The sequence below is a fragment of the Ictidomys tridecemlineatus genome, chromosome 7 (assembly GCF_052094955.1).
Source record: "Ictidomys tridecemlineatus isolate mIctTri1 chromosome 7, mIctTri1.hap1, whole genome shotgun sequence".
NCBI lineage: Eukaryota > Metazoa > Chordata > Mammalia > Rodentia > Sciuridae > Ictidomys > Ictidomys tridecemlineatus.
Window position 1 is genome coordinate 135,418,176 of NC_135483.1, and position 27,292 is coordinate 135,445,467.

General features: G+C 36.1%; 1 protein-coding gene and 1 long non-coding RNA gene across 10 annotated transcripts in view; one reads left to right on the top strand and one right to left on the bottom strand.

Annotated features, from left to right (window-relative positions):
* Positions 1-2,341, bottom strand: part of Scn1a (sodium voltage-gated channel alpha subunit 1) — a 150,437-nt gene extending 148,096 nt beyond the window's left edge. For all 4 annotated transcript variants that reach the window (XM_078017523.1, XM_078017522.1, XM_078017524.1 and 1 more), the window contains exon 1: positions 1,921-2,341. The gene's annotated coding sequence lies outside the window, so the exon portion shown is untranslated. The remainder of the gene's footprint in view (positions 1-1,920) is intronic.
* The window catches only part of LOC144365557 (uncharacterized), a 133,770-nt gene continuing 108,306 nt past the window's right edge, over positions 1,829-27,292 (top strand). For 2 of the 6 annotated variants that reach the window (XR_013424121.1, XR_013424123.1), the window contains exon 1: positions 1,852-2,446. This is a non-coding gene — a long non-coding RNA (uncharacterized LOC144365557). Of the gene's footprint in view, positions 2,447-27,292 lie in introns of all 6 variants that reach the window. The other 4 variants (XR_013424119.1, XR_013424122.1, XR_013424120.1 and 1 more) reach the window with 4 other exon arrangements.

Consider the following 27,292-nt stretch of genomic DNA (forward strand, 5'->3'; position numbering starts at 1 on the left):
AACCCACTCCAGAGGTTCTGAGCCAGGAAGTATAGAGGGAGGCTTGAGAGTCTGCATTCTTAATTGGTTCCCAGAGAAGGCTAATGTAGCTGATCAGCACACCACACATCAAGGACCACTGCCTAGCACTTGGTTGATCCTTAATAAATGTCAACCCGTATTATCTCACCAAAGACCTAATCTCACATTAGGATAGAGGAGTGTTTGATCATGCTAATTCAAACAGAAGAATGCAATCATAAACGGTAAAAACAAAACTAGTTAAGCCCTCATTTCATTCAAATTCCTCATCTTTAAGCTTCTTACCAGAAAGAAGAATCCTTTTTAACAATAACCAGTGGAATCAACATTAAACACAAAGTAATTTATAGACAATTAGTACAAACTGTGCTATCCTAAACATATATAAAATCAAAGAAGATAATCATATATAGGTATGTATGCCTCATTTTTAACAGTAAGTTTATATAGTCCAAATGCCAAACAGAATAGGAACTGATTTGATGGGGCTCTTATGCCAAGCTACATCTATGGGGAAAATGACTATTGACATCAATAATATAAAATCAAGCCCTGAGGGACCGTAAATGTCTTTTCAAATTATTTGGGGGAAACATGTACATGCTTAATCAATTAAATACAGGATAAAACAGTATATTTTCATCAAATAATCAATATGCTACTGTTGATCATGGTTAAAGAGTGAAAATTACTCTTAAGGAAATTCAATTCAGTAGTACTCATTTATATTCCTTTAACTTAAAACAAAAACTCCAAGAAATTTTTATAAACTACTTGTTTACTTATAGAGTATTGCATAATTAACCTGTCTGGTGCTAGTCCTCATTTAGAGACATCCAAGCAAATGACTGATTAGTCAACTTTCCATTTAGCTCTTTGAGGTCATGTAGACAGTTCCGACAGCCTTTTTTTCCCTAACTGGAGGCATCATGTCTAAAGTACTGAATTTCACCTGCCAAGGGCACCTAGAAGCCAAATGCTTTCAAGTGTGTTACGTTTTGCCTTCAACTTTTAAAATATCCATCTATCTTTTAAATTAGGTGCCATCTGTTGTATCATCATCTCCGGTTAAATCTTATTAGCATTTCTTGCCAATATCAGCCTGCTGCTGAAATCTTACCCTGCTACTTCTCCAGGCATTTCTGCAGCATTCAATAAGATCTTGCTATTTTAACTAATTCCTGTAGCAGCACACCGTGTGAGAGTCTAAAACAGAATCAGTGTTAAACTGTTTCTACTTTTACTCACAGAGTGAATAACTGTTCACTTCTACCCTGGGATCATCCCTCCGACTCTCCTAAACAAAATCCCATTTGAGCCAATGCAGTGAACCCAGCATCACACAGTGTTAGCTTTGAATGGCGCTTGTACTGCAGTATTCACCTTGAAACTAAATAGGTAGGGTTTATTATTTGTTGAAGTCACATAACTGCCAGGTTATGCAGGTTCCATTCTTATTTCACCAACAGTCACAATACTTAACACAAATACAGGCAGACATATAGCTCATTTCCCAGGGAAGCAAATTTGTAGTCAGAGACAAGGACAACATAACAGCCAAGAACTGCAGTAAATCTCTTGAAGCTAAGAGCCCATCTAATAATGCTGTCCTGCCACACCTCTGATCAAACAGATTGTATGCAGAGATTAAACATCAAAGCAACATTTATTCCTTGATGCTCAGAGATGATGCTGATAAGCAGATTTTAATTTATGTTTTTTTTTTTTTACTCCTCGATGTCTTAACGCTAGGATTACTGGAAGACTTAGTATGCTTATTCAAGCATGCTAACAGAACTGGAATCTCTTAGTAATTTCTCCCTGCACCTCTCAGCATGGCTGACAGGCATCTGCCAAGACCATAATATAAAAACCACTGAATCATGCAAAAATATTTACCCCCAAAAGATGTAGTAAAAGCTCAGCTTCCTCCAGTCTCCATAGCCCCTGAAGTGTTAATCTGAAGAAAGAGTTCCATGAGTTTCCACAGGCCAGCAGTGAGTCTCCTACACTTGACCTAGACAGCCTTACATAACGAAGCGTCGGTGCTGGGGAGCTCGCTGAATGTCATCACCAGCAAGAATAAGAAGTATTGGTAGCAGCAGGCAGGCAGGCAGGCTGGGAGTTTGCATGGAAATCATAAACTCTTTCTTGTCTTTCTCTTTTGAAACGTTTTGGAATGAGAGATAAGAATAGCTCAGAAACTGGTCTCATTTCTGGTATGGGAAGAATGACCAGAAACATAAAAGCTAAATCTTCCAGCAAGTGCCAGACACCTCTTTGGGTGTTTGCAGTAAACCTCACAGGATGAACTGCTGTCTGTAAAGTCCTGTTCCATGACACCTGAAATGAAGGGAATGGCAAAGCAAAATACTAACACAAAGGCTGCTACAGAGAGCTTTTTGTCTACCTTTAACTCATTGTGGTGAGTAGAGGGGACTGTGTGTATCTGGAATGAGAAGATCGCTGGGGGTGTGAGTTGTTTTGCAGGATGATAACTAAAGTGTTTGTAAAGAGTGTTCATGTTCCTTAAACATCTTTTTGCAAGCAAGATGATAGCATTTTACTCATATATCAAATTCAGGATGTGGTGGGTTAAACCAGTTGTGCTTAATGTATTGCAACTTCTGAAATCTTCATACAAGTAATGAGAAAAACTGGGACCTATCTCTGGTGGTCTGCAGAAAAATGTCAGATGTGCTAATTAATTACTTCTATTGTCTGTACTGAAAAATGAGATCTGAATATCAGCATCAGATTTTGCATACAATGGATCTTTGTTAGACTTTGAAAACAATTTCTCAGAATGGAGTAAGGGGATAGCTGTGCTTTTGAGATAATCTTTGTTAGACTCACTCCTAGATATCTGGGGGATACTTTAAACAGCAAATTAAAAACAATGTGCTCTCCATCTAATTTTCATTCAATTATCTCAAATGTGTGTAAGACAAGTTATGCCCTTAAAAGCTAGAAATAATAAATTCACTTCCCTGTTCCAATTCTGAGTACAGTGATATGGTATTATTAATATAGATGGCATTATATTGTTTAATTATATATAAAATTGTGGTTTTATATGGGATGCAGGCTAAGATGTATAATTCCTGAGGCAACAGAAATAGAGAAGAAGCCATGCATCATTTAAAAATAATCTTAATGTTCTGCTCTTAGCTGGGAAGCTTGTCTGCTAATGCATCACAGTGAGTGAGGAAATAAGAGAATTAAGGTCTACCAAAGAACACGGTGATCTAATTCCACCTCATCAATTAACTCAGAAGGAAACTAAGGTAGAAAGAAGTTAAACTGCATGCTTAAGCTGACAGAGGAAGAAATGAGTGGACTGTGGTTTTTCTCTAACAAACCAGTGTTTTGCCATCATACTTGAGTAAATAGTTGTCTTTTGATCCTGAAGTAAGGCCTGAAGCACAATGATTTTTTTTTTAAATCATAGAAACAACAGAAAAAAAAAGTGTTAGGTTTCTGCTTTTTGAGGTAGTCTGAGTTTTGGCAAAACAGTTTCTATATTGGATGGAATGAGAAATTGTCTTCAACTGATTCCCATGAGGGTGAAAAACATGTTGGTGCAACATTTAATTAAATCTTCAACTTACAAAATTGTACTCTGAGCACTAAATGATGTAAGCCACAATGGTGGTGGTCCAGAGCCCTTTACTGTGACATTCTTGATTATGGTGCCTCCATCTCTGGAAGAGCTAATGTACATAAAAGTAGACAACCCATGAGAAGCAAGGAGCTGAAACATAGAATGTTTTGAAGAAAGCTTTATTTTATGTTGTCAAATAGACCAAGGGTCGTATAGTCTAGTGTTGTGTTTCATCCTTGCATGGCTGCCCCTGGGACAGTTTACTGGGCCCTCAAAAATGAATAAGTAAGTGAAAGGACAAAACATATTCATAATGTGTTTATGTACCTATTATGTCATAAGAGAGTTCTTTGGAGGAGTCATTTTTAGTACTGCATGAAAATGATTTTTACTATATAAGCATTTCATAGTTGCCTAAACAGATGAAATACTAGTTTGGAAACAGTTTTTATAAAATTATTTTTAGCATTCTACTAATTATATCAACTTGGTAATAAGTTTGGCTGCTGATAAACGATAGTCCAGTGTTCACTAGCTTCACCAAGTAGGGGTTTTATTTTTCTACAGTGACATTAATCTTTAAGTAGGACTTCAAAGCCTGTTTGTCAGATTCATAGTCCTAGGAACCTATGTTCATTTCTCTTTCTTTCAACCACCCAGAGACTGTGACTTTCTTCCTCCTATTTGTTTTTGTTTTGTTCCGTTTTCTGGTATTGTGGATTGACCCTAGGACAGCAACCTTGTCAGGCAAGAACTCTGCCACTGAGCTACATCCCCAGCTCCCATCCTTCTATTTGTTGCCTCATGATCTCAAGATGGCTGCCTCATCTCCAGGATCCTGACTGTATTCTAGGCAGGAGGACAGAAAGAGAAAGTCATAAGACCTATGTCAGCTAAAGCAGTTCTTTCTCCAAGAACTTTCAGAGGACCACCTAGAGGCCTGGCTTACACCTATGGCTGTTTTGTTTTATTTTATTTTATTTTTTGTAGTGCTGAGGATTGAACTCAGGGCCTTATTCATGCAAGGCAAGCACTCTACTTACTGAACTTTATCCCTGGCCCACATCTATAGCTCTTAATTGTAAAAAAAAAAGTACCCATTTCCCCCTACAGTGAGTTGGTGAGAACTGAATTTTTAGTTGGTTCTATTGCCACTCACAATTAAAGCTGGGGTGCTGTCTTTAAGGCAAACAGGGCACTTCTCCACCATGAATTCTCCTTTTGCAAATAGTCTTGCTTACTTATAAAATCCTAAAGCACTCAGTATAATCATTAGTCTAAGCTGGTTTATATTCCAAAAGCACAAAAAGGCTTCTAATTTCTTCATCTTTCTATGGAAAAACATTATCCTACTTTTACAAAAGAATGTTCCTTGAGTAACAGATGCTTTTATAAATATAGTGTAGTTAATGTGTACACATGAATATGTCACAGTGAATTCAACTTTTATATACCAATATAAAAAAAAACAATAAAATAATAAAAAATGAAGGAAGACCAAGACAACAGAGGAAGGAAGGGGGTCAGGGGAAAGGAGGAAGGGAAGGGACATGGAAGTACTGGGGGTTGAAATAGAACAAATTATATTATATGTATATATGAATAAATCAAAATGAATCCCACCATATGTATAGCTAACGAAAATATTTTGAAAAGAGAAAAGTATGGAGAGACTTTTCAGAATTAAAAAGAGAAAACAGTTCATGGCCCCTTTATCCCCATATATGCCTCCCAAAATAAGACCATCTAAAATAGCTTCTTCTTGAAGAGAATGTGACCATGGATGAAGAACGGGGTGCTGAATCAGAGTTCCAACTCTGAGAATCTCTGAAATTACCAAGTAAAGTGCTGTCTCACTAATTTATAAGAGAGACTTTTGCTAAGTTTTTTTCTGTTCTGTATTCTTAATGAAATCAGCAGGACTGAAAGGCACGTGGCTTCTCCTGGCTAGTCCATGGAAGGACCCTATCTGTTCCGCAGCTTGGTTACAGGAGTGCCTTTCTAGACCAGAAGCTATTCTTCACGCTAGGACAAGGAGTAACACTGACATCTTTGAAAGGACTTGGAACAAAATAGCCCCTCTATTTAAAAACTTTAGACTTGTGTAGAGTTTCTGGAAAGACTAGAATAGAAGTTCTTAGTTTCCACTAAACTCAATTTTTCCATGGAAGATAAGTTGAGTTCTCACTGCAATCACCTGGAACGAACCTAGGCGAAAACAATTGCTTATCTCACCAACGTCTTCTTCATTAAAAAGCCACATGCAATGCAGTACTCATTTCACTCTCGTAGGGAACAAATAGAGAAAAATCTTAGCAGAAAATCAGACTAGATTCAGCCTAACTGGAGACCTAAAAATTAAAAGATATTTATTAACTGGCAGGTATAAATTTTATAAATGATAAACTCAAGGAGAACAAAACTATCCTTTCTCCATTTTCTAATTAATTTAATTTCCATTTTTACCTAATGGCAGAGAATTTAATTATTTCTGAGCCCACTCAATTACATTAGTATGTTTTTAGTTATTTCAGGCTTATCCATGTAAAATGTGAGATTTTAATTTGACCTTTAAATTAGTTAGCGTAACCCTGGCTTCAGCAACAAATTACCTTAGAGTCTAGGTGACTTAGCACAAAGAAACTACATTGCTTACTCATGCAGATTTCTATAGCTACTCCTGGTTGACAAGTAGCAATCCATGTGATCATTCATGGTTTCAGGATCCTCAGTCTTATGACACCTATTGCCAGTAGGAATTCAGAGTCAATGGAAAGAAGAGATAATGAAGAATTAAGCTCCCCATCAGCTCAGAAATGACATATGACTGGATTATATTTCAATAGTGAGAAAGTTGCATAGCCCCATGCATGAAATGTAAAACTGACAGATATCCCTAGTTCAACATCTACTTCCTAGAAGGAGGAGTATGGTTTGGTGGTCACCAAGCTATCTCTGCCTACCTTTCATCTTTGCAGTTGAAGCACTTAAAAAAAAATGCACACACCCATGTGTGCACACATACACATACATACATCTTTTGGCCAATTATAATTTTTGAGGTCAAAGCAGAGAACCGAGAGAATTTAATTTATGTCTATGTGTAGGATCCTTTCTTGTATTAGAGGTTTGATTGATTATGTTTTGCACCTTGAAATAGGTTTGCTTCCATTATCTTCTGTTCATAGAGATAAGAGAAACTTTAGTGTAGATTTTCACATTTTTATATTATAATATGGAGAATTTTATATTTTAGCTTACATATTTTAAATGGCAGCAGTTTCATATGCTATGAGAAACATGGCTCACCTCCATTACCCTAAGGGGATTGTTTCTGAGCCCATTCTGATCACAGCATTCTGCTGATACCCTGGACATTACTTCTGCAGTTTAGGCAGAATATAAGAGACAAAGAGGTTAGGCATAAATTCTGTGTGAGGGAAGCAAGTTTCTCATAAATCCTTTGCAGACATCTTCCTGTGTCTCATGGGCCAGAATTGCTATATGTGCATTCATAGGAGCAAGGAAGGAGGCTGGGAAAACAAATAATTTTCAAATTTGATTCATATGTACTTCAAACAAAATTCATTTCCCTTATTAAGGAGGAAGGAGAGAAAGAATATGTGGCAGACAAGCAAAAAGGTCTACCTCAAAGTTCAGGGAGTTCTGAGATGAACTGGAAATAAAGTATGAAGGATATTCTGGAATAATGGATAAATGTGTTAGAAATCAGTAGAAAAATAAACACATAGTCTTAAAAAATACATCACATCCTTGGAGCAGGTGTGTTTATGATTAGTGCCATTGAGCATGTATTAGAATTGACAAGGACAGGTCCACCCTCTGTCTTTTGTGTAATGGCCTGAGGAATCTGGTGATTTTGAATGATATATTTTCTAAGGGAGTTGGGGGGGGGGTTGGAGGAGTAACTGTATTTAAGGGATGCCATAGTCCCAAATCCAACTTGTCTATCTAATATTTGGACAATAAATAAAATGGTGAAAGCAGATGTTTTTTCCAGACAGGTCAATCTAATGTGGTGACTAAAGTGGATGGTGGCCAACACTGATGAGGTCCTTGTTAGTCCTGGTCATTGTTGAGGTTTTGAGTTATCTGTTGCTTTGCATCAGAATTATGTCAAGGAGGGAGGAAAGGAGAAAGAAGGGTAGAGGAAGAAAGAGAAGGAGGGGGGAGAAGGAGTTTATTGATGCTGAGAATGAGCCCCTAGGCAATCCAGAAATTACTTTCATTTAAAATGGTCATGTAACTTGGTGGTTACTGAGTAGGGTGTCGGTAGATACATAATTTTGTTGGACCATTTTTCTCAGTCTTGGATTCTCTCTTGAACTCACTGGGATGAGTACCACTAAGTGATCTAGTTAGACCAGGAGAAGCACCCTACAAAGACACTTTCCATTCTTCTTCCCAGCTTCATCCCTTCATTAGACACAAACATCCTGGAACTTCTCAAATGAAATGAGAATTATACAGGTTGGGGGTATGTATCAGGGTAGAAAGAGCCAAATTCAATTTTGGGGCTTTCTAACATTTTCTCTTTTCCAAATTGGTTTTGCAAGTGGAATCACAGAACATGTAGGTACTGGGTCATTACCAGACACATTAGATTATCTCTGAAAAAGTCCTAAGTGCCTGGTATAACTGCACTGTCTTCTCCTCTGGGATCCCCTCTCATCCTATTTCTAGTCACTCTCACATAGGTAGTCTTACTAAGGAGTTCCCTTCTAGATCTATGGATAATTCTCCAATCAGAAAAAAAAAAAGAGTTTATGTTCTCTCCCTCTTATTTTGGCAAATATTTCAATCTCACTGAATTGCTTACAGATATAAGAAATGTGTATGCTATTCCATGCCTCTGTTTCAGGCTGTTTCTGTGTTGGGAAATTTGTCTCCTCTCACCCCAACCCCTGGTCTCAACTTCCTTTTCTGTCTTTTCTCCAAAGTGAAAGGATACCCGTGTGCTAGTGGTCACTGGTGATACCTAGGAGACTTAAGAACCAGTTTTTAAATAGCCTTTGCAGATTGATTCCTCTGTCCCCACCTCAACAGAAATGATCATGCTCATTGGGATCTTACTGTGGCCTACAAAATCTTAGTGAGCTTATAATACACTTATTGAACATGTTTATTTACATATCATTAATCTCAACCAATCTGATTAAATGTTTAAAAAAACCAAATAATGTGAATTATTTTTCCTTGTATTTCTAGCACCTAGAGCGGAGCCTTACTAGAACACAGTATATACTGAATAACTGTTCATTACACTAAAGTTGTGATTATCAATAAAAATGAAGAGGAGCCCCAACTACTTTAAGAAGGCAGAACACATGCAAACATTTTCATTAAATAGAAAATGTTAGTGGTTGTGATATATTGATTATAAAACAATGCCTCACTTTTTAAGAGATTCCCAAATTTTCATTGAAAATGTCATTTAATACTTGTCCTTATTGTTTTGTTTTTCCTAGAAGTCTATTTTTTTAAAATTAGCAATATATTTGTACTTTAAAAATACAATTATATTCATGGTTTAATTTTTTAAAATAATTATAATGAGGTTATAGTAAGATCCACTTGGACTATTCTGTACATATTTTATTAAGTAATTTGTAAGAATTTTTTTTGAGAAGCTAGGCATTGGTAGTCTACTGTTTAAAATATTCTGTAAATTACAGGATGACATCTAGTCTTTGACACTGGTCTTTAAACTCAATGTTTTCCCCCTATATTACGTGAGATGTTTTATTTTCCCAAGACTATCACATTGGTTTATTGTTTACTGTTTTAATAACCTGATCATACGTATTAAACATAATTTACCACCCCACTCCACATCCACCTTAAAAAGGAGGAGAAAGAGTGCACATGATTATTCCATATCTGTTAGGTTGCCAATTCTTTGCTTTCTAAACTCTGCTTCTCAAAGTCTTCAGTCACTTCTAATCTGAGTTTCAAACTAAGCTATTGTACTTTGAACACATTTTGATGTGAAGATTTGTGAGTGCCTGGTGCTCCAACCCAGCAGAGCTCCCTCTGCTGATGGCTAGAGTTCTCCAAGAGAGGGAGAGAACTAAAGTAAATCTGTATTTTTTGAACTGGGTACTCCAGACCAAACCATTTCTGTTTGTACTTTTTACTTGATCTCTTTTCTACCACTCAATTCTTTAGCTGGTAAAAAGACCTGGAAAAATTAGACACCTTGTCTGAGTTCCCATACCAAGTAGACAGTAGTACCTGACCAACAATTTCTTAACAGGAGCCAAATAAATGAAAAAAAATCAACATAACTGAAGAGAACAATAAACAGTCAAGATTTTTTTCATAGATACAACAGGATTATGCAAAATCTAGACTGATTTAAGAGTTAACAAAAGCTGTAAATATTCTCCTCATGGACACTGTATACCCTGAGAATTCTTCCTGCTCTTTTATAAGTGAAGAAGCTGATGAGAATGTAGGGTAATGACAGATAAGTGCTGATTATAATTCATATTAGTATGAATATGCTTAATACGTTACAGAGCAAAATCATTTATTTGATCGCCTAGAAGCCTGGATTCTTTCCAGGTCCATGTGTGGTATGTAAAGTAGTCACTGACCTGATTCTCTGTCTCTATTTAGATGGAACCCAAGGTGGCAGCATGTTGAACTCTGCATGTGGCTCTCTTTGCGGCATATCATGCTATAGGATTCTACTAACCTAGTGCAGGGCTGCATAGATGCGAGGTGAGAAATGGGAGTGAAGGTTATCTAATTCTAACCAAACCTGCCATGCAGAATCTCTGCTACCATTTGAGTTCCCTTTTGGAATTTTGAAAGCAAAGTTTATTATTCCAGAGATGGGCTAAGACTGTAAAATCAAGTGACGAAGAGATCTGCAGAAAAGCCAATCTCTGACATAGTAAATAATAATTAATCCCCAGATGATTTTTATTTTAGGGAATAAAATCTTAGAAGTGATTAGTCAATGAGCTAAACAGCTGCAAATATCTTCAGATTTAAGAGCATTGCCCTCTTTGCAGAGTATAGGCAATAGAGCATCAAATGCAAGTACATTTTGCATATACAAGGAATAACTCTGACAGCAGACTTAATTAGGTAGAAAAAATGCCTTTAATTTCAGTAGTGAGGCACATTATAAATCAACCATTTATAAGATTCAGAGGCTGGATGGAAGTTCAATTTTGCTATTGTCCCACATAGCTAATTTGGTCAACAAAGAAGATGAAATTTGACTTTCATTGATGGTATTTTAAAAAGAAGAGTATTTCTGGAACACATTCAGAACACATTATTTCTTTAGTAATGTAAGAATTTTAAAGGTTAATATATCAGTGGTTTTCTACTTTTTGAACCCTAATAAATTTTTGGCTTTCTTTAATGAACAATAACATTTGATATATTTCCAAGTTTGAAAACATAAGCTGTATCATTTCTTTTTTCTTTTCTTTTTCTCTTTCTTTCTTTCTTCCTTTCTTCCTTTCTTTCTTTCTTTCTTTCTTTTCTTTTTTTTTTTTTTTTGGTACCAGGGATTGAATCCAGGGGCGTTTAACCACAGAGTCACATCTCCAGCCCTTTTTAAAACACTTTATTTAGAGACAAGGTCTCACTAAGTTGCTGAGATTGGCTGTTAACTTGGGATCCTCCTGCCCAAGCCTCCCCAGCTGCTTGGATTATAGGCATGCACCACCATACCTGGCTGCTATTTTATTTCTTAACATAAACTTATGTTAGAGAACAAAACATTGAAAATATACACAAAAACCACAAACATCTTACCAATATTCTATAAGTCATCCTGTTGTTTTTTTCTTTTAACATCCAAGGGGAAAAATTGGGAGGATAAGGAGATAATAAGACATTTCTAGTAGAATTGCTGTAAAATTTAGTGGGAATATGTATATAAGTATCTGAAAATGTGATGGACTTCCAATAATGTTCACTTCTATTACTCTTGCTGACCTCACACAAAGACAGGAATTTTGATGTCTAGCAAGCCAGAGGAAGAGTATGTTTAGCTAGGTAAATCTTCAGATTCAATTAAGTTATAAATATTTTCTTTGATTTTTAAAAATTTCTTTCTGTCCTGAAAATGTGGGAGGGATGGATGAATTTCTTATTCATACAGGAAGTCAACTTTCAGCATATAATAATCAAATAAATGTCAAGATTTTCAAACCGTTCATACTTCTAATTCACTTTGCCATCTGCTGTTCAAATTACCTTACCTAAGAGCAAGGAGCATTTGTTGACTACCCTCCCAGTTCCCCTGACTTCTCAACATTTTAATCTTTTTTGCAATGTTTAAGGTCTGGTAAATCCATAGCATGGACAATATTATACTGTGTGATCAGTGTTGGGTGCTGGAAATATGATACAATGAAGTTTAAAGGATAACTTCCTCCTTGGTGGTCTGAGAAATCTTGAGTAAAATGGGATTTGGGTAAGGAAGTGGAGGTGGGGACATCACAGGAGAAGGTAGAATATTTAGCCTTCCTTGAAGGAAAAGAATATTCCAGAAAGAAGAAATAGGTCAGTTTATCTAGAGCTAAGAGTTTGTGCATTATTATGATTAATCACAGTAGCAGTTGCCAAGCTTTCATCATAAAAATATTCTCCAGGAGAATTCATCAAGTTCTATTGCCTATTAATTTCTGTTGATGCATTTATTTGGCATCTTCAGTGACAGAGGACACTTGTTTTGCTTTTAAATGAAGGTTAAAAGATAAAGTTCATTAAAGAAATGATTTATGTATGATATTTTAAAACAATGTTATTGCCCCAAGCAAATTATGAATATTTGGATTTAGTAGGAGTTTGCAGTGTGCCCTTGAAATTTCCAAATATATGGCTTGACATTTTTACTTGGTACATATTGATTGATAGTGTTTTGAATTCTTATATCTATTATTTATCAAGAAGTTATGAAACAAAGCAATGTGTTGTTGTAGCACATATTCTGAATTTGAAATTAAAATAACTTGGTTTATAATCCTATTTTTACGATTAAATACTCTTTTTTGTATAACCTTGAATATATTTCTCATGTGTGAATGCATAATTATGAACAAAGTAAGTGAGTTTGAACATAAATACATTTTAATCCCTTCAAGGCCAGAAAAGTATATAATATAGTTTTAAAAGAAAGCACAATCCTGTATTAATTTTATCCTTAAAAAACACATTTGTGATGAATGGAATTTGCTCTGTACAAATCATTTTTTCCCCCTTTGATAGCTAGAGAATTTTTCTAGGGCTGAAAACCAGCTTTTGGCCTAGTTAAATCTTAATGTCAAAACCAACTTCCTCAAGAAACTTAATGAGATAAAGGAAGATTTTTAAAGGATGACCTCTTTGCTCCTGGTACAGATTTGCAAGGAATCCTGAAATACATATGATTTAACATTGATCACAGCTCAAGATTCTTAGTTCAAAAGTATGTCACAGAACCACACTTGACCTAAATGACCTTTTGTAAAAGATAATAATGTATTCAAGCCTAACTCCTGCAACTGGCTAAGGGACACCACCCTTGAGAAGAGTGTGCACCATCTTTCACAGGAGGACTACTGCTGATGGATGTTTGCCCACTTAGGAACACAACTGGAAAATCCCTCTGTTAACATCACCGTCTCTTCTTAATTTCTCATCAGGAAGACTGAACCCCAACTTTGGGCCCAAATGTGTGAAAGAAGGCTTTTGCATATATGCGCTAGCAGAGACTACTGATTAAGCATTTCTGATACATCTCTAGCAACAGAAAAGAGGGGGATTATCTCACAACTCCCGCAGGTTTCTGCATATTCATGGTTTCTTATAGCTGAGAAACTATTTTAGACATTTTTTTTCATAAGCCTGTGTCTTATATGGGCTTGTAATTCTAGCTACACATAAATAAATAACGTCAGGGCTAATAGCACATACACTTTTTGTTGTGAGGTAATTTTCCCCAAATGCCTATTCCTATACATTTTTAATTCCCTCAGAATAAATCGAAGCTTTCTTTTACAAAGTGGTTAATGAAAGAGTAAGTGTTTTTATTCTGTTTTTACAGTTGACAAGAGCAAAAGTATATGCTATATTTTTAAGGCTTGGGCATATAGAGACCCTAGCTTTATTCCCCAAAGCAGATTTGAGCTTCTCCTTTTTTAATATCACTTTTTAATATTTAAATATTTGAATATTATATAAAGCAAAATAAGACTTAGATTACAAAAAACTATAATTCAAAATAAACTTGAATCACATAATCATTTGTAGTTAGCCAATTTGTCATATCAAAATCACAATAAAACACAAGCAGATTTAAATCAAAATTCCTGCTTTGCCAATGAATAATGTTGTGGCTTCTGTGATTCCTTTAGATTTTCTGTCTTTTTTCTCATCTGTTAAATGGGGATGATAATCTGAATAAAATAAATAAAATGATGAGATAATATTCTTGGTATATCAAAGGCATTCAATAACTACTATTCTCCCACTGCCTGCTTAATCATGTTGAAAGCACAGGGTGAGAATATGTAAATAATTCATTAACAAAAGAAAGACAAACTCATGGTCTTATTCTAGGACTTCTTTTTTTTCTCACATGATAAACCTTTCTAGACTATCTTGATCTCTTTGTTTGCTACAAATATCACCCAAATTATGATAGCTCAGTGAATTTTATTTCTGGTCCAAATCATTTTCCTGAGTTCCAGACAAGGATATCTGCATGCTCTTTAGTAATCTCCATAAATATGTCTCTGTTCAATTCACTTCCAATTTGAGGTTTCCAAATTCTGAGTTTAGCATCTACAGCAAAGTACTTACTGTTCTCTTAATATGTGTGTGTGTGTGTGTGTGTGTGTGTGTGTGTATATGAAACAAATGATTGGTTTATCTTGCTTTGTGCCCTACCATCACTGGCTTTCAAGTCAGAAATGTGAGTTTTTAAAAGCCAATCACTAAGTCCTACACCTAGTACTTCTTTCAAATTTACCTGCAACTCTCCATTGTTACTGTCACTGCCCTGCTTTGCATGTTATCATCTCTTGCCTGAGATTTTGCAACCAATGTTTAACTGATCTCTCTAACCATAGTCACACTTCTCTCCAGTTTGTTGCTTTTGTTCCAACCAGAAAAAAAAAATTCTAACTTTATAACAAATAGTGTCTTTTCCATGCCTTAAGTCCAAGCTTACCATTGTCCTGTCTCTGGGACTTTCTCTAAAGAGAACCTACTAGCCCTACATAATTCTGGAGGGTGGCCTATATCTATCTAATGCTTATTTTGTTTGGGCTTGTAAAATCTCAGCCCCCTCTCCTAGTCTGAAACAACTCTGCAGGCCCATCTCAATTTCACAACTCCCTAAGAAACTGGCTGAAGTCTTTTGTTGTGATCACATTACAGACAAATTTCTCCCTATCCACATAAAGAGAAGTTGAACATTTTTCTTCCTTGCTGCCCCACACGAATTGGTTTTGAGAGTTCTTCCCAATATACTTTCTGCATGAAAATTTCAACTCCTGAGTCTGTTTCCAGGGAACCCCTGTCACACAAAAAAGTCATGAGCTGTTTAGCATTCCCATGATATATTGTATGCTTGCCAGCTTTTTTTTTTTTTTTTTTTTTTGCCACTGTGACTAAAATACAGGATAAGAACAATTTAGAGGGAGAAAGATTGAGTCAGTCTGTGATTGGCCAATTTCATTGCTCTGAGCCTGCAGTGAGGCAGCATATCAATGCACAAACTAGTAACCGAGGAAAGTGCTCAGCTCACGGTGGCTGGGAAGCACAGAAAGAGCAAGGAGTCAGACACCAAATATAATTCCCAAGGGCACTCTGCCTCTCATGACCTACTTCCTTCAACCATGCCCACCTGCGTGCGGTTACCGCTCAGTAATCCACTCAAACTATTAATCCATCAAATGGCTTAATCTACTGATTATTTACAGCTCTCATCATCTAATCATTTCAGCTCTGAATGTTCCTGCATTGCCAAATGAGCATCACATATTTAATCATTTCTTTCCTTTTCACTCTGTCCTTCCACCAGTCTGACCTAATGTCAATTCTTCAAATATATGGTGCTCTGGGTTTGAACCTTGGCACTTGGTGTTTTGTCTGTCCAAGCTCCCGTGTCCCTCATTCTTTTGGTTTCTGCTAAGTATTACTTCTTTTAGGAAGTAAAAGGTTCTGGTTACGAACCTGTCCCTTGTGCCTTCTGGTGTTTCCTTTCTTATAGCAGTCACTAATTCCACATCTTACTAGCCCTGTCTGGTCCATGTTATTTCCTGGCTGTGGGCTCTATGAGGAAAGGGAATTGTTCCCCACCAAGGTACAGCATTGCTACATTTTGTTAATTTGTCTCTTCCCAGGTTCACCATGAAACACTACATTCCCCATACAAAATTCCTATCCACTTTGAACCAATTAGCATTAATAACTATATGACTTCAAAAAAAGTATTTAAATGAGAGCAAGGACCAGATCCTGAAGGCATCCTCACCTGGCAACCTGCCACTCTCTTCGTTCACAATTGACCCAATTGTGCTTCCAGCCTCAAAGCCCATAATGTGTTATGGGGCCAGTTCTGCCTCAGGGTTAAAGCCTAAGAATAAAATTCCAGTTTTAAATAAATCCTTTGCACAATGCTCATTTCATCTGCTTTATTTTCTAAACTGATTATAGAATTTGCTCACCAGAATGAGCCTTGATCTATAAAACCTCACAGCTGTACGCATTGGACTAACACGCATGCCTCTTGTTCCATTTGTTCTTTACTAGGAAGCCTAATTTTCATTATTCTTTTTGCGATAATAGGGACAAAATTCACTTTGGGCAAATTACCTCTCCCCATTTTTGTATATAGCAAGGTGTCTTGCTCTCTGTTGGTCAAAGAGGAGAGCAAAAACTCAAATTAGACCAGTTGTTTGTTCTCTCCCAAAACTGAGGACTTGAGCAGGCTGAGCACGGATGAGAAAAAGTGGCCATTCAATCTCTAGTCCCCCCCAAAAAGAAAAAATGGCCAGAGCCTATTCACTTTGGTGGTAACACCCTGGCTCTGGTGGCCAACTGCTCCAACCAATAGTCTCATTTTTATCTTTTTTCCTGAGTCTTCTTGAGCTTTATTATTAATTTTGAATGATAAAATATCCCTAAGATACATTACTTTCTGCTTAAGTTAGCCAGAGTTGATTTCTGTTGTCACTGAAGAATTATAAGTGATATTCATTTCTTTTCTAAGTGTAACTGTACATTCATTATGGAACTTAACCAACATATTTACTTATGAATGTGTCCTTTTGGGTAAATTTTGAGATAGTTTCAAAGAGGAACCTGTCTACCAGTGTAGATTATAAGCCTAGTTAAAGAGAGAAGTGAATTAGCAAATGGTATTTCTGGTTATGCAATAAGCGTTTGTTTGGATATCTCCATATTGAAATATATTTTCACCATCTAATAAAGTCTTATTAGACATAACTACAGAAACTTAAAAGTCAAGTAAAAATAAAACTTCAGGATAAATGTCATTTGGCAATAGTGTGATTTGATGCCAAGATAAGAGTACTGGGATGTCACAGGCAGGTACAAGATCTGTGTGCAGAAGCAAGCTGAGAAAATTTCAAAAAGACCTGGAAGAGGTAAGATTGGACTGATTCAAGAAGAATGGGGTGTCCAGTGAGCATCCCCCAACCCTACAAAGCATGCCATACCATAAGAAGGGGACAAATGGAGGGGACACGTGATCACCATACTCCCAAACTGGCCTCCAACATATTTGTACTTCTATATTCTCCAATATATCTCTCAAGTTAGCTTTTGAATTTCTGTTTGTTCAGCTCATCTGATCTGGCAAGTCATTTGATCAAATCTCAGAGCTTTTGATCCTCCTACTTTACTTGCAAGTTGAGAATTGCCTCTTTTTTCTATATTGATTTTGGAGTGTCCCCTTGGTAATACCCTTCTTCCAATTGGCTCCTCTCCTGACACAAAGCTGTCTTTTTTGAACAGCACCTTCTGGCTATACACCAAGATTTTCTCCCTTAAAAACCCCCAAGGATGTACTCAAATAACTGGGAGAACTTGGATAAACAGAGGGAAAGATATTTAAGAGTGTAAAGCACATGCAAAATAGTAGGAACCAGGAATAGATGCAGAGACACATATGCCATGTTCTGTGGGGCAGCACCAACTGGCTGAGATAATAGGAACAAATGATAGAATTGTGGTGGAGTAAATAAAGCTGATAGAAGTCAACTTATAAAAGCATAGCACCAGAATAATCAGTCTGGATTTTATTGTTTGTAGTAGGGGCACACTGAATGTCCTCAATCAGCTATACAACCATCGATATATATATATATATATATATATATATATATATATATATATATATATATATATATGTTGGGCTTTAGAAAGATTAATTTGGGGACATTATGCCCAATAAGTTGAAAACAGAAAGGTCTTGCAATCCTGTAAACATGAGGAGATGAGCACCTTAGCTAAGACAGTGAAAGTGGGTATAGAACTAAGTGACTGAGATCAAGAGGTATGGTGATGTCACTGAGATCCTCAAATGGATTATTGTTCTGTGTTTACATGGAATAAATGATCAATGACTGTTCTGTAGATTTCAGATGGAGCCATGACAATAATAAAAATGGTTCTTATTATTTTATTCAGAAAGTTTTCAAAATTGTCTCATTCTTCAAAATTCTTTTTCTTGATCCTTACCAATTTGGACATCTTTTCCTTCTCTTTCCTGATTGCTTTGATTTGGACTATGAGTATTATGTTGAAAAGAAATAGTAAAAGTGGGTATCCTTGTCTACTTCTGAATTTTGACACATGATTGCTATATAACGTTTAGAGGAGCAGCTTTCAAACTTTTCCCTTTCAGTGTGATGTTAGCTGTGGGATTGTTATAGATTGGTTTTATTGTATCAGGGGTTTTTCTTTCTATTCCGGAATCACTGAGTTTTATCATGAAGGGGTGTTGAGTTTTGTCTAAGGTATTTTCTGTATCTGCTGAAGTGTCTTTTTTCTTTCATTTTCTTCATGGGATGTCATGTTCATTGATCTGTGTATGTGCAACCATCTTTGCATCCCTGGGAACCCACTTTATCATATCAAAAAATATTTTTGATGTGTTATGGTAGTTAAATTAACTCTGTTTGCAGTTTACATGATCCTACAAATAGAAAATATTAAAGACTCCACTAAAAACTGTTAGAACTAGTACATGAATTCAGTAAAGTTGCCGAATACAAAATCAACATACAAACTAAGTAATATTTCTAGAATATACTCACAGCAAACTATCTGAAAAAGAGATCAAGGAAACAATTCCATTACAGTAATTATCAAAGAATAGGAATAACATTTACAAAGGAGGTGAGATATTTCTGCAATAAAAATTATAAAACATTGATTAAAAAATTGAAGACAAAAATAAATGAAAAGACATATTTTCAAATACATAGACACACACTCATTCTGATTGTGATTATAAGACTAGCACATGAATATATATGTGAGGCTACTTAAGGTAGAATTTTGAATCTCATGGGGACCTGCCCTCAGGACCACAGGGCTACTTTACTTACTAAAATGTTTGTTATTGAGGTCTCTGTACATATTTTATTTTGGAATATCTCTCCTGGTTGGGTTGCTATTTGGAAGCAGGAATACCTGATGGTTTTGTTTTTGTCCTTGGTAATAAGAAGCGCACAAAATTGAGCTTCACTCTCTTCTTTGTGCTAAAAAAAAAAGAAAGAAAAAAGAAAAGAAAGAAAGAAGGAAGGAAGGAAGGAAGGAAGGAAGGAAGGAAGGAAGGAAGGAAGGAAGGAGGGAAGGAAGAAAGGAAGGAATGGAAAGTAATACAGTCTGTATACATAGAACTCTGGAGTAAAACTTTTTGTTGTTGTTCAGGATCGATGCTTTCATTGGTGAAAGACAGAAGATAGATGATGATAGGTAGCTAGGTAGGTAAGTAGATAGATAGACAGAGATACTGAGACAAGAGAGTGTTCTTTAAGATGAACCAAATATAGTACTGATTGACAGCTGGCAGTTTTAAGAAATAAAATCTCTTAAATTACTGTTTAATACCATGACCCTTACCAGATCACATGAAAACACAAATATCAAAGTTATTTATCTACAGAGAAAAAATGGGAAGAAGTGCATCAGAATGTAGTCTTTTTAAAATTTTATCTTAGAGAATATGACTTTGTCTTTTTCTTCCTTCCTCATAGGTTTCTTTGCTTTTCAAATTTTTACAGAGGACACATTGTTACCTTAGCAATAATACAATTACTACTAGATACTAAGGAGGTAATAATTTTATGTTTTTGTTGTGCTATGTGTTCCCAAAATATATCAGGAAATGCAAACTCCTTTTAAATACTGATGTGATTTGTCTGGCACAGTGAAATATGTTTAAGAAGTCTCCCTGAGCTAGCAGAAATTATAGACTTCCGATCTGTGATTTGGTTCATGATTGCTCTTACTTTCCTTTATGTCACGTCAACATCAAGGCACACAGGATAAAAACCAGATATGGATACAAATAAACGAGATGTAGGCTCCCCTCACCTGCTGCGGATCCCAGTCCTCTTCCTGGGTAAGGCACGTCTAAAAAGCCACCTATGAACAGTTGTTTAAGTGTAACATAACAGAGCTCCAGAGTTGCAGGCTGGCCTTCTTTGTTTTTAGGGGCCAAGTAACAATTTAAGACATACCTTATCATGTAGGATGTTTTTTGCTACGTACAATTATATATGTGTTGGGTTCATTTCTTTCTTTTTAAATTTGTTCTTTTTAGATATACATGACAGTAGAGTGTATTTTGACATATAATACATACATGGAGTAGAACTTATTCTAATTAGGATCTTATTCTTGTGATTATACATGACATGGAGTTACCCTGGTCATGTTTTCACATGAAAGGAGAGGACAATTATGTCTGATTCATTCTACTTTCTTTCCTATTTCCACCCCTCTTTCCTTCCCTTCATTCCCCTTTAACTAATTCAGTGGACTTCTGGTGAAGGTGATCCCCCACTCACTGTCTTGACAGGGTCACAGTGAGGATGAATGCTGGCAAAGCCACGCTGGTTGGTGGGAAACCGAAACCATGAGACCCTTTTTTATGTAATTGGGACTGTGCATTTTCATGCTTATGTTTCTGACAGGAGGCATGAGTATGTTAAATGCCAAACAAATTAAACTTCAGATGGCTAGAACATAACAGGTAGTTCATGCCTTGGAAGCTGTTCTACTACCCCTCAGCATATCAAGGATAAAGTAGAAGGCTGTTCTTCTATCTCAGTACATTGTGAACAAACCTGATAACGGACAACAATCATCCTTTGAAAGGTCATGAGAATTTTAGGCACCACATTGATTATATCAACTAGAATCCAAGCCCATATTTCCGGCCTCTTAGAAAACCTAATCAGTATGCTTATTTTACAAAGTTCACCACATGCAGTTTTATTTTTGATTAAGGAAAGTTATATTATACACTTAGGAAAGTTAAAACATATAAAGATATATTCTTCTCTTTTTATAAACTCTTTCTTACTTTACATAGGGATATATGATGAGCATAGTTAATATTGGTGGAAAGTAGATTGATTTTTAGAACTTACTTTCTATTGAGAAAGATTATAAAGATATGAGAACTAGTAGTGCACCTTGACTGAGAAACAAAGAAACTCTTTGAGAAAGCAGCTCTACCAGTTTTATGAGAATAAATTTAGGAATTAATTAAAATAGCTTTATAAGACACAGTTTTAGAATAATGTTAGAAATATTATTTTATTTAGATTCTTAAGTTTAGAAATTCTTAAGTTTTTAGTTGTATAGGTTTCTGATATGTTTTAAGAATGATTCGTAAACTTTAGGATATTTTAAATATAAGATTTAAAGGGACTTTTTTAGATGTGAATTTTAGATTAGAAATAAAGTACAAGTGTACTTTAGGTTAATGATTGGTTAGGAGACTTAGAGTCTGGTTACGTAGGTTGGCATTAGTTAATAAGAAAATAACATATCTTGGGAAAAATAGAAAATCTTGGGAAAATCTGAAAAATGTAAATTAGTGACGTATTTTATTAATGATTCTGTACTTTTAATAATTATATAACTGAAGGACATATCCTAGAAAAATGTAAATTAATGTTACATTTTTTGTACCCTCAATCATGGTTAAGAAAATGTCATGTCTTGGCAAAGTTTTAAATTATATAATTAATGATGTATTCTGAATCTAGAATGATGAGAAAAATTGTAATAAAAGATGACCCAGAGAAAGCTGCATTAGCTCTCTCTCTGGAGATTGCTCCAACGGAACGACTCCTGTCTCATCTTTTCGCCTACGCCACTCATCCTTCAGGACTCCCTGGACCCCGCTAGGGCAGGACCCCGGCAGACTTCTGTTCTTCCCTCCCCATCGTCCCTTCTTTTCAACCCCATTGATAGCCCTTTACAGTGAGAGCTATGGAACTTATAATACTTGGTGCTAAGGTGTTGCTGACCTGGTCTCCCTCACTGTTTTGGCCTCCTTGGTCCTCCCTTACTTCAGTGGACTTTTTGGGCCATTTTAGAGGGACGAAAATAATGGCCTCTTTTAAGTATGAATCTTAGTACTCTAAGTACTGTAAAAACAAAAAGTAGATTCCCAGAAAACAGTAATGCTCAGGTATGTCATAACAATTCAGAGTGAGGAGGAGGATTCAGGAACATGAAATTTACAGCAGAAGGTGATTGATGATTGGCTCTCTCTCCTTCCACCTACAAACCTCCTCCTGCTATTGGAATGAGAAGAAACTTGGATTGTTATAAACAATTTAGTACAAATTAAAGATATGCAGGATACCGAAGAAGGAAAGGGAACAAAAAGAAATTTGTTATAAATATTGAATAATGAATAAATTAGATGAGATCACTTAGGATCTGGCATATACATGTCCAACTACTATATACTGTTATTATTATTAAAGGCTGAAACTATTGTCTGTTTTATTCACTGCTGTTCAGTGCCTACAACAGTACCTAACACATAGTAGAGAATAATAAATATGTATTGAGTATCAATTGAATTACTTACCTTATAAAAATAAAAAAAAATTATGCTATAAAAATCATACTGCTCAAAATGGCCCATTTTAATGTATTGATTGAACCAAAGAACATGGACAAATTATATTATGTTGGCCAAAGGAGCATCAAACAGACTGGGTACAGGGAGAATAAGGTTTATGAATGATTTATTCATATTTATTAAATTCATAAGGTTTATGCCCAAACAGTATATTAATTTTTTTCATTTAGATACAAATCTTTTATATTCATTTAAAATTAACTTGGTTTGGGAGGCTGAGGCAGGAGGATTGTGAGTTCAAAGCCACCCATAGCAACTTAGCACGGCCCTAAGCAACTTAGTGAGATTCTGTCTCCAAAAAAAAAAAAAAAAAAAAAAATTAACAATTTTTTTGTCACTAAGTTTTATTCCTACTAAGTTAAGCCCTGATGCCTCAAAAGATTTCATGCTAAATGGATCTAGATGTATGAACAGCTTCTTTCTGATAGACATGACACATCTCTAAGAACCAAACTTTGTTGATGGGTTCTTGGGGCGATCCATAATTTCTGATGGCTATTTTAGGATAAATTTCATAAAATTTCTTTCAGATTACACAAAGGAAGGAAGAAATCACGACACAGCCTATCTGTTTAAAGTCGTAGGGGCAGCAGCAGGACTCTCCAAGGCCTAGGGAAGAAGTAACAAAAAGTAAGAACAGGAACCTACAAGGGAAAATTAGAAGGGACGAAGATGTGACAGCACCATCTGTCCAAAGAGGGCAGCATTAAAAAGATGGGGGACTGGAGCTATTACTCTATTAGTACTCTGTTGGTAGAGTGCTTGCCTCTAATGCACAAGGCCCTGGGTTCAATCCCCAGCACTCCCACCCCCCTCCAAAAAGAGAAATAGATTTAAGCAATCAACAAAGTAGAATTCTGAGACCAAAAAATAGGTCAAATTTTTCTAATTAAAATGTTTCCTTATTCTTTTACAAACTTGTGCTACACTAGTTTGTGGAATATGAAACTGAACTTCATTTTGGATTCTGAAAAGTCTTTGTTTCTTTGGCCAGAAGATGGAGCCATTTCATAAAGAATTTTTAAAACTTGCAGAACGAAACCAAATCACAATTTGTCTCGTATTCTTGTAAAACATTTTATGAAAAATGATTCCTCTCTCTTTTTGATTTAACCTCATATACACAGAGAAATAATACATCACCAAGCAACTGGCAAAAACCTAGCAAGTGTTTGCACAGAGGGTTCACTGCTTCTGTCTGCAGTGGGTGAATTCCATGAGGCACCTGGACTGTAAAGCAAGCTGTCTACACCTCAAAATCATCATCACATTGCTTACCCTGGACCAAGGGGAAAAGTACCAATCAAGCAGTATTTGAGATGCTACTGTCTCACATTCTTATTTTGGGTTTTTCATTAAAACAGATAATCTTGGACTATACTTTGAAAATGGGAGGTGCTCCAATTTATTTTATCCCTGGTGTACCATATATAAGCATCACTGTCATTATATCATGAAAACTAACTTTCTGTACAACTTAAAAATTTTCTAAGCATTTTCCAAGTTTCTTAATACAATACTTGTGATAACCTATACTTTACAGAACAGGAATAAAAATAGAGAAGTTAAAAGTCATTCAACCCTGTATGATCATACACTTAGTTAATAGCAGAGGTGGAGACCCAAAGGAGCTTCCTTACTCACTGCAGAGGCATAGTTTACTGAGGGTCTTAGCTGACACTCCAACTTCCCCCACCTGATTGTGCTTGAAACAAACTAGAAAAAACAAAACAAAACAAAAGAAAAGAAAAAAACGACCTCGTGACTGTTTTCAGGCTGGTTTCAGGAAGAAACACTAAGAGTTGTGCAAAGAATCCAGCACCTTTAAATGAAAATCCAGAGCAGTTTCAAACTTGGTTATCAAACTTAGGTGCATATTAGAATCACCTTTAGTTATGTCTTGTTTCATATGTCTGCTCTTCTTCTTGTCCAGTATGTTAATGGTGTAAGGAGATGTATAATTAAATAAAATAAAGGAACAAAAAAGAGAAAAAAAGAAAAAAAGAAGTAGAAAGAGGGTTCCAAGATTTTGTTGGTGCGCTGAACTCTGATTAACTTTCTACTTTTAGGAATCTCATTCAAGTAATTATATACTCCATGGACAGCTGATGCTAGAAATAAAATTGGCATCATCTGTGAGACATCCAGGATGTTCAGAAAATAGCCATGATCTTAAGAAGCAGCTCAATGCTTAACAAAATTCTTGTTGTTTTGTATGTTGCTTTTCATTGTTGTGGGCTTTGTTGATTACCATTCCTGGATAGATATGAAAGGTGTGGTCCCTGCAGTCAGAGTCATCTGGATTTGAACTCTGATTTCACTCTTCATGATGTGTATTCTTGGCAACTTATCCAAAGTTTTTTTCCTTTTCTGACATGTAACAAACCAGCCAATTTTGCAGGGTGTGCTAAAGTAGGAGAGCTTGATTATGAAGTGCTTCACACTATTTTTGACATATGGAATACATCAGCAGTGTGCTGGAGCCAGCCTGGGCCAGCTGAAGAGGGCAAAGGCACACAGCTTCTCCTGACTTCACATTCAGTGACTTTAAGTTGATTTCTTGGAATTGGCCATGGTGTGGGTATTTCCATCATAAGAACTGTCAAAAGACACATGCCTTTTCCTCCAGGAGAGCTGGTTACTAGTACTTACCAGCACACCATTGGAAGGCATTCCTCTTCTGTCTCCTGATGGGCTGATTTTAGAAGGCAGTTTGCTTTTGTCTTCTAGAGCAAACAAAATTAGCAGAACCTAGCACAAACAGGTGATATGAATAGAAGGCTCCAGTAAAGCCCTTCTTTAGATCCTTTCCCTTACCATATTCATCATGTATTCCAAGGACTTCTCTTTTGAATTCACAGACTTATTGAAAAGCAATCACTAAACTGTGATCAGATATTGACGTTTTCATGAGATTAGTCCATCAGAGGTTTTCCTTTTAGCCAAGGTGAATCTGAAGACTCCATTTAACTATTTGTTGAGCATCTACTGAAAGGCAGGCCATCTAGGGGTGGAGATAACTAAAACAAACAAGAGCAGTAACTTATGGGGCTACCTTTATCAACAGACAGATGAGATAAATAAACATGTAGATTAAATAAAAAATATTTTAGGGGCTGGGGATGTGGCTCAAGCGGTAGCACGCTCGCCTGGCATGCGTGCGGCCGGGGTTCGATCCTCAGCACCACATACCAACAAAAGATGTTGTGTCCGCCAAAAACTAAAAAAAATAAATAAATATTAAAAATTCTCTCTCTCTCTCTCTCTCTCTCTCTCTCTCTCTCTCTCTCTCTCTCTCCTCTCTCTCTCTCCTCTCTCTCTCTCTCCTCTCTCACTCTCTCTTTAAAAAAAAAAAAATATTTTAGATACTGGTAAATGGTGAGATGGCAATAAAGCAGCCCAATGTAGAAGAGTGACCAGGGCAGTGGGTTACTTTAAATAGGCTGAACTGTGAAAGTCTCTCAGGGAGGAAATATTTGAACTGAAATCTAAAAAGATGCAGCTGTGTTTAGAATCAGAGTAGCATTCCAGGTGAAGAACAGGAAAAAGCCCCTGAGGCAAGAATGAACTTATTGGTCCAAGAGCAGAGAGAAGGTCAGTGGAGCTAAAGCTCCATGAGTTTAAGAATGTAGTGCGGACATGGGGCAGCACAGTAAGCAGAGGCCAGGGTGGGTAAAGTCCTTTCAGTGCTAAGAAGTCTGCCTTTCATGACAAGAGCAATAGGGAGTTCTGAAGAACCTTGAGAAAAATTGAGATAATGAGGAAGATACTTGATCTAAATTGGAGTTTAAAAGGATTTTTTTTTTTTGGTGTGTGGAGTGTGTGTGTGTGTGTGTGTGTGTGTGTGTGTGTGTGTGTGTGTGTGTATGTGGAGAACAGATTACAGGGAATCAAAGTGGAGTCAAAAGACCAGTGAAGTGACTACTCCAGCACATGATAGTGGTTTGAAGTAGAGCAAAGGCAGGATAGATGAAGGGAAATAGGTAGTTGGGATCTATTTGATAGGTGGAAGCAACAGAACTTGAGATGAAGTAAATGTTTATGCAAGAAAGAGAAGAAGAATGTACTGAGGTTCTTTTTCAAATGTCAGGAACATTTTAGATATTATATACATCAATTTAGTTCTAGTATGAGGTAGATCATAAAAAAATGTTTTCTATGTAAAGAAGAAAAGAAAAATCTTTGTACTTATTGCAAGGTGAAAGAAAGACAACTGTTCATACTGCATTCTTTATTTCAAAATGTTCCTCCAGTGATAAATGACTAATGCTGTTATATTAAGTTCTCAAAAGGATTTATGTTATTAAGAAAAATGCAATTTCAGTGCAGGAGGAAAATAATCTTTCAATTAAGTTACCAAATAATTACTCTCATATAAAAGAACTAAAATATTATCTAAATTTACAAACTTAAGTTTCAGGTTTATGAATCTTTTTGTCTTTAGTTTTTTGTTTCCCTTCTAATTTTTAATCCATTTCTCTTTTTGT